Source organism: Canis lupus, chromosome 23 (assembly GCF_011100685.1).
Source record: "Canis lupus familiaris isolate Mischka breed German Shepherd chromosome 23, alternate assembly UU_Cfam_GSD_1.0, whole genome shotgun sequence".
Classification (NCBI taxonomy): domain Eukaryota; kingdom Metazoa; phylum Chordata; class Mammalia; order Carnivora; family Canidae; genus Canis; species Canis lupus.
The window spans coordinates 9,105,471-9,120,991 of NC_049244.1; the positions used below are offsets into that span (position 1 = coordinate 9,105,471).

At 43.4% G+C, this 15,521-nt stretch overlaps 1 pseudogene; it reads right to left on the minus strand.

Moving 5' to 3' along the window:
* LOC100687413 overlaps positions 1 to 12,188 on the minus strand; it is a 25,533-nt pseudogene extending 13,345 nt beyond the window's left edge.
* Positions 12,189 to 15,521: the final 3,333 nt, after the last annotated feature.

A 15,521-nucleotide genomic window follows, 5' to 3' on the forward strand; every position in this document is an offset into this window, starting at 1 on the left:
CCTGGGTTGTTCAGTTGGGCGTCTGTCTACCTTTGGCTCAGGTCATGATCTCAGGGTCCTAGGATCCCACTCCCTGTTGAGTGGGGAGTCTGCTTGTTCCTCTCCTTCTGCCCCTCCCCCCACTCTTGTGCACACATGTGCTGTCTCTCAAATAAAATCTTTAAAAACAATAAAAACGGGGCGCCTGGGTGGCTCAGTGGTTGAGCGTCTGCCTTTGGTTCAGGTCATGATCCCAGGGTCCTGGGATAGAGCCCCGCATCGGGCTCCCTGCTCAGTGGGGAAACTGCTTCTTCCTCTCTCTCTCCTTCTGCTGTTTCCCCTGCTTGTGCTCACGCTCTCTCTCTGTCAAAATAAATAAATAAATAAATGGTCTTAAAAAAAAGAAAAATAAATAAAACACAAAATAATTGTATTACAATGTCATTTTTGTTTCTCTTTCTGCCTATCACATTTTATCACTATCCTGCTTAGAGCCTTCCAATGGCATAAAATATAATCCACATGCGATTGGCCCTACATTCTCCAACACAAGCTAACCAGGCTGCCTCTGGCTCACCATGCTCTGTCGTATTAGCCTTCTTTTTATCCATTTACTCAATATTTGCTGAATATTTACTATGGACTACACAATATTCTAGATCACAGATCACAAACTATGCTCATAGGCCAAATTGTGAGGCTGCTTGTTTTGATAAATAAGGTTTTATTGGAATAGAGCCATACCTGTTTGTTTAAATATTGTCTATGGCTGCTCTCATGCCTCAACGGCAGGGCTGAACAGAGATCATATGGCCCATGAAACCTAAAGTATTTACTGTTTAATCCTTTACAGAAAAAAGTTTGCTAACGTCTCTTCAGTTCAGTGCTGATATATATTGCAAGTCTCCAATTTGAGTCACATATATAATTTTATTTTATTTTATTTTTTAAATATTTTATTTATTTGAGAGAGAGAGAGAGATAGAGAGCAGGAGCCAAGGAGGAAAGAGAGAAGTAGACTCCCCACTGAGCAGGGAGCCTGATGTGACTCAATCCTGGGACCCTAAGATCATGACCTGTGCTGAAGGCAGACTTAACTGACTGAGCCACCCAGGCACCCTGCCATATATGTAATTTTAATTTTCTAACAGCCACATTAAAGAAGTTTATAAAAAAGAAACAGTTGAAATATATTTCAATAATATATTTTATACAACCCAGTACGTCCCAAATATCATTTCAACATATAACCAATACTATAAATTATTAATGAGATATTTTGCATTTTTTAAAATATGAAGTCTTTAAAATTCAGTGTCTATTTCACCCTTATTGCATATGTCAATTTGGGGATAGCCACTATTCTGGTGCTCACGAGCCACAAGTGGCTAGTGGCTCTGGTACTGGATGGTGCAGTTCTAGAAGCAGGTGATGCAGGGATGAATAAAGAAGAGAAAATTTCCTGCTCTCATGAGGCTTACATTCTTAATGGAGGGAAGAAACAATAAGCAAAAGCATAAACAGATAAAAATAAGAGATAACATAGATTTTATTATTTAAAAGCTTTTTAAAAAAAGATTTGCTTGGGGATGCTTGGGTGGCTCAGCAGTTGAGCGTCTGCCTTCGGCTCAGGGTGTCATCCTGGGTCCTGGGATCGAGTCCCACATTGGGGTCCCTGCATGGAGCCTGCTTCTCCCTCTGCCTGTGTCTCTGTCTCTGTCTCTCTCTCTCTCTGTGTCTCTCATGAATAAATAAATAAAATCTTTAAAAAAAGATTTATTTATTTACTTATTTGACAGAGAGAGAGATTGAGAGCACAAGCAGGGGGAACAACAGAAGGAGAGGGAGAGGGAGGGGAAGAAGCAGAGGTTTTAGGCTTGATGGTGGGTAATAAGTGGTGGTGTGAATGTTGGGGCAAGAGTTGTGTGTTTAACCCAGGGAAGGCCATGCAAAGAAATCACTTACTGGTCTCTGTAAGTAAGATATATAGTGAGGATTAACTTCACCCAGAGAGAGGTCTGGGAGGTGTATCCAGGCCCCCACAATGTCCTGCCTGTAGAAATGTCTCTCTTTGCCTGGGGACTTTGGCCACAAGGCAATCTAACAATGAGACTTAAGACAGGGGCTGTGGGCCATGCTGTCAGATAAACTGGAGACCACAGTCTTCATCCACACCCGGCAGGGACTGGGGATGAAAGGTCGATCACCTGTGCAGTGCAGTGTGTGACCGAGCTCCCATAAGTACCCTGGACACTGAAGACTTGGGGGGACTTTCCTACTGGTCTCATCACTTACTCTCTGCATACCGTCATATTCTGTGGCTGGTAGGAGATAATGCCAGTGTCTGTGGTTCCACAGAAGAGGACAGCCTGAAGCTTCATGATTGGACTCTGCCCTATGCACCCCTTCTCTTAGTTAACCTTATCTGTATCCTTTCCCTGTAATAAACCACAACTAAAACAGCGTTCAGTGAATTTTTCTAGCAAATTATCCAAGCTGAGGGTGGTTTTTTTTTTACATATTCTTTTTTTAATCAGAGTTCAATTTGCCAACATATAGCATAACACCCAGTGCTCATCCCATCAAGTGCCCCCCTCAGTGCCCGTCACCCAGTCACCCCCATCCCCCGCCCACCTCCCTTTCCACCACCGCTTGTTTGTTTCCTGAGGGTGGTTTTAGGAAGACTTCTGGACTTGTAGTTTGTGTCAGAAATCATGTGGTCTCTTGTGGGTACTGATTCCCATAACAAATAACCTTGCCCGAAATAATCAGCAAGACCAAAGGCCAGGGGAGTTCAGTAGTTTGGACAAGTTTAAAAATGTTAAGCTTGAGGATCCCATTAGTTGTCTCGACATCACCTGCTGACTGAGGGTGACAGGGTCAGTGATAATTCTGAGATGTTTGCAAGACTTTTGTTAAGGCTCGTGTGATTTGCCTGCTGAATTGGTGTCTTGGTTACTGGAGATTGCAGAAGGTGTGAAAAATTGACATGATTGGAACCATTTTGGAATAGAGCCAGAGTGGCCCTAACAGAGAGACCGCCTCTCCTGTCTGTTTAAACTGGGCCAGAATCTCTGGACTGGGCAAAGCAGCAACTGTTTCACAAGCAAATGTTTGAGAAGTCAACAGGACAACAGTCATCCTGATCATGAACCTGGGTCATGTCATGGACTTTCTGAACGCAGAATAGCTAACTCAGGCAGGCCAGGGATGGTTTCGTTCGCTAACACTGATAGAATTGACCATGAATGTGTGTTAGCGGCTCAGCCCCTTGACCATTTCATTTTCTCTTATCCAACTCTTCGCTCCATGTCCTCTTTCTCATCCAAACCCCTGGTTTCATCCCACAGGTACGGCACTTTTCTGATTATCACTGGAGTCTCTGCTTCCCAAACTGCAATTTTTTAATCCCAAATAAGTATTTCCTCTGACTTTGGTTCTTTGCTTTCATGTTGACAAAGGTATATCCCAAGTGGGAAACACACTCTCGAACAGATTTTTTGCCACTGGGAGGGCAGGGCAGGGGAGGGCTTCAACACATCGGGAAAGCATTCAGATAGTAACGAGGACTATTTGCTAGTCCTATACTAGGACTATTGCTAACCTATACTGAGTGTGAGATGAATGAAGTCTGGTCACAGATGTTCAGAGGGCCCAGAGGGAGGAGTTCTGAGGCCTCTGGGGACAAACATAGTTCATCCAGGATCGTGGACCTGACAGGCCAGACATTACTGGTAGATCGGTTTTGCAATTTTATGGAAGTCTCCATACCAAATTCATAATTTGAGTCATTAGATGCACTCTAGTGGACGAATGAATGCAAAAACCGAAGAATGTTTTGGTTCTTCCCTTGTCTGCTAGGGAGCTGGGAAGAACCAAGCAGCTGTCTTGGTTTTCCCAAAGTCTTGACTGTTTGTCTAATTTACAGCCATTGTTTACCTATCTTAATTTCTCTGGTTCAGGAGCAGATCATTGCCATGTTACAAGGACAAACCAGGATGGCAAAAGTCTGGCAAAGAGGGGTCATTTTTCTACGGAAGCAGAATGGATGTCATGCAAATGTGCCACAACTTTTAGAATTTGTAGCTGCTGCTTTTGTATAGAAGTCATCTGGGGCATTTTCCTGATGCTCAGGTTCAGTCGTTTCAGTGTGAGTCTCAATTGTGAGGATAGCAATTTCAGAAAGGGAACAGCAGGAAGAAGATCATTTACTTATTGCCCATTTTTAATTGGAGTCCCAGAGGATGTGAGAAAATCTCCTTTGTTTCTAATACATCTCCAAATTATGAATGACCCCAAAGGCATATGGTTGTCAGTATAAATATTAACAGTTTGTCCTTCTGGTAGCTGGCACACTTGGATCAAGGCATGGAGCTCTGCTCATTGGGTTGGTCGAGCTCGTAGGAGCTCTCCCCTTCTGAGTAGGTCACGCTGGGTAGTCACAGCACAAACAGCAGAGCAATTCCCTTTTTAATTTCTACAGCAATGAACGAGATTCGATGAGGATTCATTTAAGGGGTGTCTTGTAAATCAGGACTTACTGTTAAAATTGGACGTTACTCCCTCAGTCATGAGGCTCACCATCAGGTAAAGGTAGTAATGTTGCAACATTTAAGTAGATTAGGAGGTAAAAGCAGAGGGATCTCATAGGAAGTTACTTGCAAAGAGATGTTGAGTGCATCAACTTCTTAACGTTGAAGAAGACTTTGGACAATGTGTGAAGTTTGCAAATAAATGTCATCTTCTAAGGTTAAATCTGCTGAGCTTGCACTAACTCGTAGCTGAGGCTGGAGCCTTAAGACAACTAGGATACACGGGCAACAGAATCAAGTATGCTGTAAAGGTCTTTGTCTATTACTGCTTTCTTGCCTGAGCATTCCCAAAGCTTGATTATCCCTTTCATGGACAAATAAAGTAAAAGATTTTGAATACTTAGGTAGCTTTAAAGCAGGCAGTTCTTACAGAGTTTATTTTAGTCTTATAAAGCTCATGTTTATCTTCCCAAGGAAGCGATTCAGGGATGGAAATTTTAGGTAGGCCAGAGTACAGAAGTTGATAGAGAAAAATCAGAAACCCACAGTCTACAACATCCAGCCAGGCCTAGGAATCTACAAAGCTGTGGTTTTGTTGTAGGTGTAGACAATTCCTGGATTACTTGGATTCTTTTTAGAGACAGCTGGCTTAGACTCTGACCTAGGTAATGAATAATATCTAGAAATAATTGTGATTTTTCCTCAGAGACTCTGCATCCTTTTCAGCTAACTGTTGCAGCAAATACATGGACGCCTCTTTGGCAAAGGACCACAGCAAGAAGGTATCTACATATCGTAAATGGGTGGATTTCTTAGAGAACAGGAGTACTTAAATCTTGAAGTTGCAGGGATCAAGGGCAGGCCACCCTAAAATGAGCCACTTTGACATATTGATTATTTTATTTTTTAAAGACTTTATTTATCTATTCATGAGAGACACACTGAGAGAGGCAGAGACACAGGCAGAGGGAGAAGCAGGCTCCCTGCTGGGGGTCTGATGTAGAACTTGATCCCAGGACCCCGGGTTCAACCACTGAGCAACCCAGGTGTCCCAGTATATTGGTTATTTTAAATGAAAGTTACTTAGGAAACAACTGGTGTAAGAACACTTGGAGCCTCCTCTGTTCCCTCCAAACAAGAAACAAATCTCTCGGATAAAAAATATCATCTTTGTACTAAGAAATACAAAGACATCCCTATCACCAGAGACAAGAACTTTAAAGTTGTGAAAACTGTAGAAGCAAATCGTTACCTTTCCCCTAATTTATTACCTCAACTGTTGCTTAAAATTCTCTCCTAATTAAAGCAGCCAAACACCTGCTTTCTTCATCCTGTAAATTCCTCACAAATTTATTGCCTCTTTGTATAAAATGTATGAACACTGCCTGCCTTGGTCATTTCTTTGGGCCTCAATTTCATCATTGGTCCTCCCTGAGCATGTAATAAAACCTTGCATTTTTTTCTCTTGCTAATCTGTCTCCTGTAAATTCAATTAGTTCAGCTGGGAGATCTTAGAGGGTAGAGGAAGACTTTCTCCTTCCCTACAAAGTACTTGGGAGAAATAAGAATGGGCTTCAGTGAATGCTTGAGGCATGATTGTCCAGTTATATTGTTGGTTGTTCCAAATAAAGTAACAAAAACTTGATTGGGTGACAGGTGCACGGAGGATTAATCAGATTAAAATAGCCCACCAATAAGCCCATAAAACCCCCTAGATCTAAATGCCAAATCAGCAACCCTTTTGGGTTCCCTCCCTCTTTGGGGACTTTGTACTATCACTCAATAAACTTTACTATCACTTAATAAACTGCTCTGCTGCCCACCACCCTTTGTCTGGTCTACCTCTTCATCCTTTGAAGTAGCATGACCTGAGAACCATGGGCACTGAAGGAAAAGAAATCCTGTAACAGTAGAACTAACAATAGGGACCTTGGGTGCAGAATAACTGGGAAATGGGAAATAACTGTCTTATTAATTGATCTTAAGTCCTGGACACACGGTTATCCTTGTGCATTGGATTTATGATCCAGCAAGATCAGGAATGTTGCAGGGACAGGTACAGGGAATGACAAGCCCCTGGGTGATTAGGCCTTCTTCTCTGGATGTGAGGCTTTGTGTGGCCTCAGGTCTGAATTGATGTAATGTAGGGGGAGGTTTGGTTATATCTATCTGAATCTGTATAGGTTCTGCACTTTTTATTCTTCCAATGTCAGCAGTAGAAGTAGGCCACAGGGGTTCCTGAGTGGTGCAATGAGTTAAGCATCTGACTACTGGCTTCAGCTCAGGTCATGATCTCAGGATCATGGGATATAGCCCTGCATCCAGCTCCATGCTGAACACAGAGTCTGCTTGAGATTCTCTCTCTCTACCTCTGACCCTTCCACTTGTGCTGTCTCTGTCTCTGTCTCTGAAATAAATCTCTAAAAAAAGAAGTAGCCCACAGGTTTTTAGGCACCTCAATTAAATTAGTGGACTGTTTTTGAATTCTTCTTCTGTGTCAAGGACAGACTGTAAGGAACATAGAAGATCAGGTTAAACTTGATCAGGAATTCTAATATGAAGTCTTCATTGGAGGCAAAATATAATAGTCCTTTTATTTTTTATTTTTTTAAAGATTTATTTATTTATTTATTAGAGAGATTGAGAGAGAGTACACACACAAAAGTGGGCAGAGAGGGGAGGGGCAGAGGGAGAGGGAAAGAGACTCTGCTGAGAGAGGAACCCCAAGCAGGCCTCAATTCCACAATCCTGAGATCGCCACCTGAGCTGAAATCAAGAGTTGAACACTTACCCAAATGAGCCACCCAGGTGCCCAACATATGCCCTTTTTTTTCCCCCTTTTAATTTAGCAGAAAATCTCTGCCTGGGGACTGGGGCTGTATCATATAGTAAGTGTTTTTCAGGAAAAGGTCCCAGAGCCATTTGTACTGATGGTGATGATTCTCTCTGGACTTTGTTAGATGACTCTACCATGGAAACTTCCTCTTTACTCTGAGGGATTTGGGATCCCTGGGTGGCGCAGCAGTTTAGTGCCTGCCTTTGGTCCAGGGCACGATCCTGGAGACCCGAGATCGAGTCGCACGTCGGGTTCCCGGTGCATGGAACCTGCTTCTCCCTCTGCCTGTGTCTCTGCCTCTCTTTCTCTCTCTGTGACTATCATAAATAAATTAAAAAAAAAAGTCTGTTTACTCTGAGGGATTTGTTGTTTTATGAGGGTGGGGTTCAAAGTAGAAAGCATCTCTCAACTAGAATTTGACAAGGTATCCCATTAATTTTGATTTTAGTTTCCCCTAGGCTATTCAGGAGAATTATTGGCAATAATTTACTGGAGAACCCCTTAGAGCCGTCATCTGTGGTGGGGCCCCTATGGGGTCCCTCCTTTGAAGGTAGACATGAGGACATTTGAGAATTCACATAGGACCTTTGAAGGCAATCTCTTTTCCAGTGTCCCAGTGTCTTATACCTGAGGCATTACTCTTTGGACCAGCGTTTTTCTGATGATGGAGCCCTAGGAGAGTGCAGTGGGAGAGGTGTTATTTTGAGTTTGTGGCCTTGAAGATGTTATAGCCATGGAGCCATTAGCTTGATGGATTTTTGTGATTTTGCTCAGGGTCCTTTCAAATTGCTCATCTATGGTTACAGTTCAATCAGGCAGTGGCCTCCTGCCTTATTTTCAACTACTGATTTCAGGAGATGGTTCATTTACAGAAAGGGCAGGCTGGGTGACCTGATTTATTGTATGGAACCCCACATGCCATAGAAAAAGGCCTTCCAAAAGGGCTCTAAAACCTGCCACAGATTTATCTTTATTTTGTCTGCATGTTTGTTTTACACACCAATCAGTGCAAGCAGTTAAGACTCTAGGAATAGCCTATAAAAAGATTCTGCCAGCCACTTCTGGTTGAGGATCTCTAATTCATCACTCGAATTCATTTGCCATCTTGCTTTCTGAATCCACCTGGGCTTCCCAAGGACCTGCCAACAAGTGCACAAGCTGATAGAGATCTGGCAGCCCAGAGTCACAGGCCTGGGTGGCGACTCCACACTCTTCAAAAGCTTTTGAGTTTCCTCTATAGGTGTAGGAAATTCTGTAACTTTGTTTTGGTTTGAAAGATTATTTATTCATGAGAGACACAGAGAGGCAGAGACACAGGCAGAGGGAGAAGCAGGCTCCATGCAGGGAGCCCGATGTGGGACTTGATCCCGGGACTCCAGGATCACACCCTGAGCCAAAGGCAGATGCTTAACCACTGAGCCACCCCGGCACCCCTGCAATTCTGTAACTTTGAATGAGGATACCTGGGTTTGTCTAGGGGTGTTTGAGTGGCTAAGTCAGTTAATCGCTGACTCTTTTTTTTTTTTTTTTTAATTGCTGACTCTTAATTTCAGCTCAGGTCATGATCCAACCCAGCATGGGGCTCCCCATTCAGCAAGGAGTCTGCTTGAGTGTTTCTCTCCCTCTCCCTCTGCCCCTCCTCTGTGCCGCTCACATGCTCTCCCTCTCTCTCTAAAATGAATACATAAATCTTAAAAGGTAACTGTTTAGTAGCCTCTTAAGGGGTGAAAGGCAGTTCAGACAGAGAACTTAGTAAAATGTGAGCACTCAGGTGAAAAGAGATTGCACGGAAGTGGTAGGAATCACACTGGCTATCCTCACCTTGCATTTTTGGTACTTCTTGCCTTTTTTTTTTTATAATAATAAATTTATTTTTTATTGGTGTTCAATTTGTCAACATACAGAATAACACCCAGTGCTCATCCCGTCAAATGCCCCCCTCAGTGCCCGTCACCCATTCACCCCCACCCCCCGCCTTCCTCCCCTTCCACCACCCCTAGTTCATTTCCCAGAGTTAGGAGTCTTCATGTTCTGTCTCCCTTTCTGATATTTCCTACCCATTTCTTCTCCCTTCCCTTGCCTTTTTAATCTTTCATTAGCCTTTTGTGATGAGTCTTTTAGTGAGGCTATTTTGGAATCTTGAAGCCTTTAGGAAGTTTCTGCATATCAATTAAAGTAGGTATTCTATTTTGTTTATTCAGCTTGGAATCTCTTGTGCATCTCTCAAGTGCCAGTTTCTTTTTTTTGTTTGTTTTGTTTTTTTGTTTTGTTTTGTTTTTTGTTTTTAATTTATTTTTTATTGGTGTTCAATTTACCAACATACAGAATAACCCCCAGTGCCTGTTACCCACTCACCCCCACCCCCCGCCCTCCTCCCCTTCCACCACCCCTAGTTCGTTTCCCAGAGTTAGGAGTCTTTATGTTCTGTCTCCCTTTCTGATATTTCCCACACATTTCTTCTCCCTTCCCTTCTATTCCCTTTCACTATTATTTATATTCCCCAAATGAATGAGACCATATAATGTTTGTCCTTCTCCGATTGACTTACTTCACTCAGCATAATACCCTCCAGTTCCATCCACGTTGAAGCAAATGGTGGGTATTTGTCGTTTCTAATGGCTGAGTAATATTCCATTGTATACATAAACCACATCTTCTTTATCCATTCATCTTTCGATGGACACCGAGGCTCCTTCCACAGTTTGGCTATTGTGGACATTGCTGCTAGAAACATCGGGGTGCAGGTGTCCCGGCGTTTCATTGCATCTGTATCTTTGGGGTAAATCCCAACAATGCAATTGCTGGGTCGTAGGGCAGGTCTATTTTTAACTCTTTGAGGAACCTCCACACAGTTTTCCAGAGTGGCTGCACCAGTTCACATTCCCACCAACAGTGTATGAGGGTTCCCTTTTCTCCGCATCCTCTCCAACATTTGTGGTTTCCTGCCTTGTTAATTTTCCCCATTCTCACCGGTGTGAGGTGGGATCTCATTGTGGTTTTGATTTGTATTTCCCTGATGGCAAGTGATGTAGAGCATTTTCTCATGTGCGTGTTGGCCATGTCTATGTCTTCCTCTGTGAGATTTCTCTTCATGTCTTTTGCCCATTTCATGATTGGGTTGTTTGTTTCTTTGCTGTTGAGTTTAGATCTTGGATACTAGCCCTTTATCTGATAGGTCATTTGCAAATATCTTCTCCCATTCTGTAGGTTGTCTTTGAGTTTTGGTGACTGTATCCTTTGCTGTGCAAAAGCTTCTTATCTTGATGAAGTCCCAATAGTTCATTTTTGCTTTTGTTTCTTTTGCCTTCGTGGATGTATCTTGCAAGAAGTTACTATGGCCGAGTTCAAAAAGGGTGTTGCCCGTGTTCTCCTCTAGGATTTTGATGGACTCTTGTCTCACATTTAGATCTTTCATCCATTTTGAGTTTATCTTTGTGTATGGTGCAAGAGAGTGGTCTAGTTTCATTCTTCTGCATGTGGATGTCCAATTTTCCCAGCACCATTTATTGAAGAGACTGTCTTTCTTCCAATGGATAGTCTTTCCTGCTTTATCGAATATTAGTTGACCATAAAGTTCAGGGTCCACTTCTGGGTTCTCTATTCTGTTCCATTCATCTATGTGTCTGTTTTTGTGCCAGTACCACACTGTTCAAGTGCCAGTTTCTTAAATGAGCAGTCTTGTTTAAGTGGAATGTTGCTCATAATGGCTCTTGCAGTGCTACATCACTTTCAGTAAAATTTTGCCATTCTTCCAAAATGGAAGTTTTTTTTTTTTTTATTAATTGAAGTTAAATTTACACACTTTTAAAAATTAAGTTAAAGTTTAAGATGCAGAGCAAGAAGTTCTGTTTGATGGAGCAGAGGAGTCATGGGATGATAAAATGAAGGCAGTTTATGGCCTACCCTCTTCGGTGCCCAAATCTCCAGGGAGTTTACAGAACCCTATCTGTCTCAGGTTCCCATTCTCAGCAACACTCCAGGAATCCGCTCAAGGAATCTATATACAGGGGATCCCTGGGTGGCTCAGCGGTTTAGCGCCTGCCTTTGGCCCAGGGCGCGATCCTGGAGTCCCGGGATCGAGTCCCACATCAGGCTCCTGGCATGGAGCCTGCTTCTCCCTCCTCCTGTGTCTCTGCCTCTCTCTCTTTCTATGTCTATCATAAATAAATAAATCTTAAAAAAAAAAAAAAAAAAAAAAAAGGAATCTATATACAGCCTGTTCCTCCAGCTCCCCTCCAATGTGCTGGGACTTCAGCACCCCTACGCTGCCAGAGACCCGCTCCAACTGCTCATCCTGCTGTTCCAGACCCACTGTTGCTGTGCTTGCTGCTCCTCAGTGAAATGGGAGCTGGCCAACTGGAGCTCAGAGTTGAGGCATCTGTATTTCTCTGTTGTTCCAGCTCAAGTTCGGGCCACCACTGTCCCCTAGCAGTGCCTGTCTAGTTTTTCTTCAGCTAATGCCTGCACAGATGAAGCTCACATCTGATCCTTCATGTCCCTGACAACTGGCTGAGTACTTGGATAAAGGTTTTTCTTATACTCAATTCAGTCACGTTGAGGTTGAATTTTCGAGGATTTGCTTCAACCATGCTGATGATCTCAAGGTCCTCTCGATCCCACTCCATGCTCGAGAGGTTGTTTCTCAGCTTGATGGCGATCCAGCTGATTTCTTGCCTCCTAGCTGTGAAGGGGTGCTGGAAGAGCTCTGTCCATTTGTCAAATAATCCCTGAGCAGTGTGGACTGCCTTCTGTACCTCTCCTTTCACCATAAAGTAGAGGTCTTCTGTAGACACAGGGTCCCAGCTTCTAGCTGCCTCATGCCTACTCTGTGCACAGGGCATCTGCAGCCTCTGATCCTCCTTCTGCTGACCTACCAGCCTTCCCCAGCCACTGCCTCCTCAGCCTGGGTATCCCAGAGCAGCTGGCGTGCACAGGCCTGGGCGTATGGGTACACGGGCCCACCGTGGGTCCAGCACTCTGTCACCCTGCAGATGGTCCCCTACTCTGATGCTGGTCCCCTCGCCTGCCTCCCACCCTGCCAGGACTATGGTAAGCACAGGTGCCAGAAGATGGCATGCTCAGTTCTTTAGATACAAAGCATCCCATTGAAACAAATTTTATTCACCTGAGGCCTCCTGCTGAACCCAGTTGGGTTTTTTTTTTTTTTTTTAAAGATTTTATTTATTTATTCATGAGAGATACAGAGAGAGAGAGAGAGAGGCAGAGACACAGGCAGAGGGAGAAACAGGCTCCATGCACTGGGAGCCCGATGTGGGATTCGATCCCAGGTCTCCAGGATCGCACCCTGGGCTAAAGGCAGGCGCTAAACCGCTGCGCCACCCAGGGATCCCCCAGTTGGGTTTTTAAACTGGACCCAGACAACTCCAGCCATAACCACGAATGATTCCTAACATGGCAAAGGTTGAGATTTCCCACTGAAAAACCTGGGAATTGCGATCCGAAGGGCTATGAGCCTGGCTCCAACCAGAACCACCTGGTAGCTCACTTGGCTCTGGGAGGAACCTGCTGCCAGCTCAATCTGACCTGCCCTGGGGAGGAGAGCCAATTAGATGGGGAGCTCGGTGCAGGGCACAGAGCTCAGGACTGAGAGCCAAATGGCCCTCAGAAATGGCAAGAAAGACCATGAACTCAAAAGGCCTCGAGGGATACCATGCCTGTGTTTCTCACTGACCCCCAACCACCCCCAGAAGTCCACCTCAGATCTTGTCACTGTATCAAGTCTGTTGAAGAACAAAAATCTGGTGTCACCTGGAGCTCAAGTTGCTGCAAGAGGGTCTCGAAGATAGTCACCAATGAAAAGCTATGAGGGCAGAATTCCAGGAATGTATTTCATTTAGGCAGCCATAAAAGCTTTGAGATTAAAGACAAAACAAAACCAGTCACCACTACTAAGAAGATAAACATTGTGAATGATGGAAGTGTTGACAGACTGAATACAGCTGTTGTAGGAACGTGCACATTTCTCAACAACTGATTCCTCAGCAGTGTCATGAGAATGTAGATGAAACAATTAATGGCTCAGTTGTGATACACTGGTGATATATCAAATATCCCCAAAGACAATAAATTAAATGTTTTATGCAGTTTTATGTTTAAAAAACTTGTTAATGTATAGGCATTGGCACATTTAAAAAAATATTTATTTGAGGCAGGGAGGAGCAGAGGATGAGGAAGAGGAGAGAATCTCAAGCAGATTCCCCATGAGCTCAGAGCCCAACTTGGGGCTCCATTCCCATGACCCTGACATCATGACCTGATATGAAATCAAGAGTCAGAAACTTAACCAACTGAGCCACCCATGTGCCCCAGCATTAGCACATTTTTATTTATTTATTTAGGCAAATGAAACCTTTTATTTTTTACAAAAATTTTTTATTGGAGTTCAGTTTGCCAACATATAGCATAACACCCAGTGCTCATCCCGCTGAGTGCCCCCCTCATTGCCCATCACCCAGTCACCCCAAATCCCCCCCCACTCCCCTTCCACTACCCCTTGTTCGTTTCCCAGAGTTAGGTGTCTCTCATGTTTTGTCACCCTCACTGATATTTTCGCTCATTTTCTCTCCTTTCCCTTTATTCCCTTTCACTAATTCTTATATTCCCCAAATGAATGAGACCATATAATGTTTGTCCTTCTCCAATTGACTTACTTCACTCAGCATCATACCCTCCAGGTCCATCCACGTTGAAGCAAATGGTGGGTATTTGTCATTTCTAATGGCTGAGGAATATTCCATTGTATTCATAGACCACATCTTCTTTATCCATTCATCTTTCAGTGGACACTGAGGCTCCTTCCACAGTTTGGCTATTGTGGACATTGCTGCTAGAAACATCGGGGTGCAGGTGTCCTGCCATTTCACTGCATCTGTATCTTTGGGGTAAATCCCCAACAGTGCAATTGCTGGGTCGTAGGGCAGGTCTATTTTTAACTCTGTGAGGAACCTCCACAGGGTTTCCAGAGTGGCTGCACCAGTTCACATTCCCACCAACAGTGTAAGAGGGTTCCCCTTTCTCCACATCCTCTCCAACATTTGTTGTTTCCTATATTGTTAGTTGTCCCCATTCTCACTGGTGTGAGGTGGGATCTCATTGTGGTTTTGATTTGTATTTCCCTGATGGCCAGTGATGTGGAGCATATTCTCATGGGCTTGTTGGCCATGTCTATGTCTTCCTCTGTGAAATTTCTGTCCATGTCTTTTGCCCATTTCATGATTGGATTGTTTGTTTCTTTGCTGTTGATTTTAAGTTCTTTATAGATCTTGGATAGTAGCCCTTTATCTGATAGGTCATTTGCAAATATCTTCTCCCATTCTATAGGTTGTCTTTTAGTTTTGTTGAGTATTTCTTTTGCTGTGTAGAAGCTTTTTATCTTGATGAAGTCCCAATAATTCATTTTTGCTTTTGTTTCTCTTGCTTTCATGGATGTGTCTTGCAAGAAGTTGCTGTGGCCAAATTCAAAAAGGGTGTTACCTGTGTTCTTCTCTAGGATTTTGATGGAATCCTGTCTCACATTTAGATCTTTCATCCATTTTGAGTTTATATTTGTGTATGGTGTAAGAGAATGGTCTAGTTTCACTCTTCTGCATGTGGATGTCCAACTTTCCCAGCACCATTTATTGAAGAGACTGTCTTTTTTCCAGTGGATAGTCTTTCCTGCTTTGTCGAATATTAGTTGACCATAAAGTTGAGGGTCCACTTCTATATTCCTCAGCATCTTAAAAGCCATCTACAAAAAGCCCACAGCAAATATCATTCTCAATGGGGAAAAAACTGGGAGCCTTTCCCCTAAGATCAGGAACACGACAGGGATGTCTACTCTCACCACTGCTATTCAACATAGTACTAGAAGTCCTAGCCTCAGCAATCAGGCAACAAAAAGAAATAAAAGGCATTCAAATTGGCAAAAAAGAAGTCAAACTCTCCCTCTTTGCAGATGACATGATGCCGTACATAGAAAACCCAAAAGACTCCACCCCAAGATTGCTAGAACTCATACAGCAATTCAGCAGTGTGGCAGGATGCAAAATCAATGCCCAGACATCAGTGGCATTTCTATGCACTAGCAATGAGACTGAAGAAAGAGAAATTAAGGAGTCAATCCCATTTATAATTGCACCCAAAAGCATAAGATACCTAGAAATAAAGCTAAC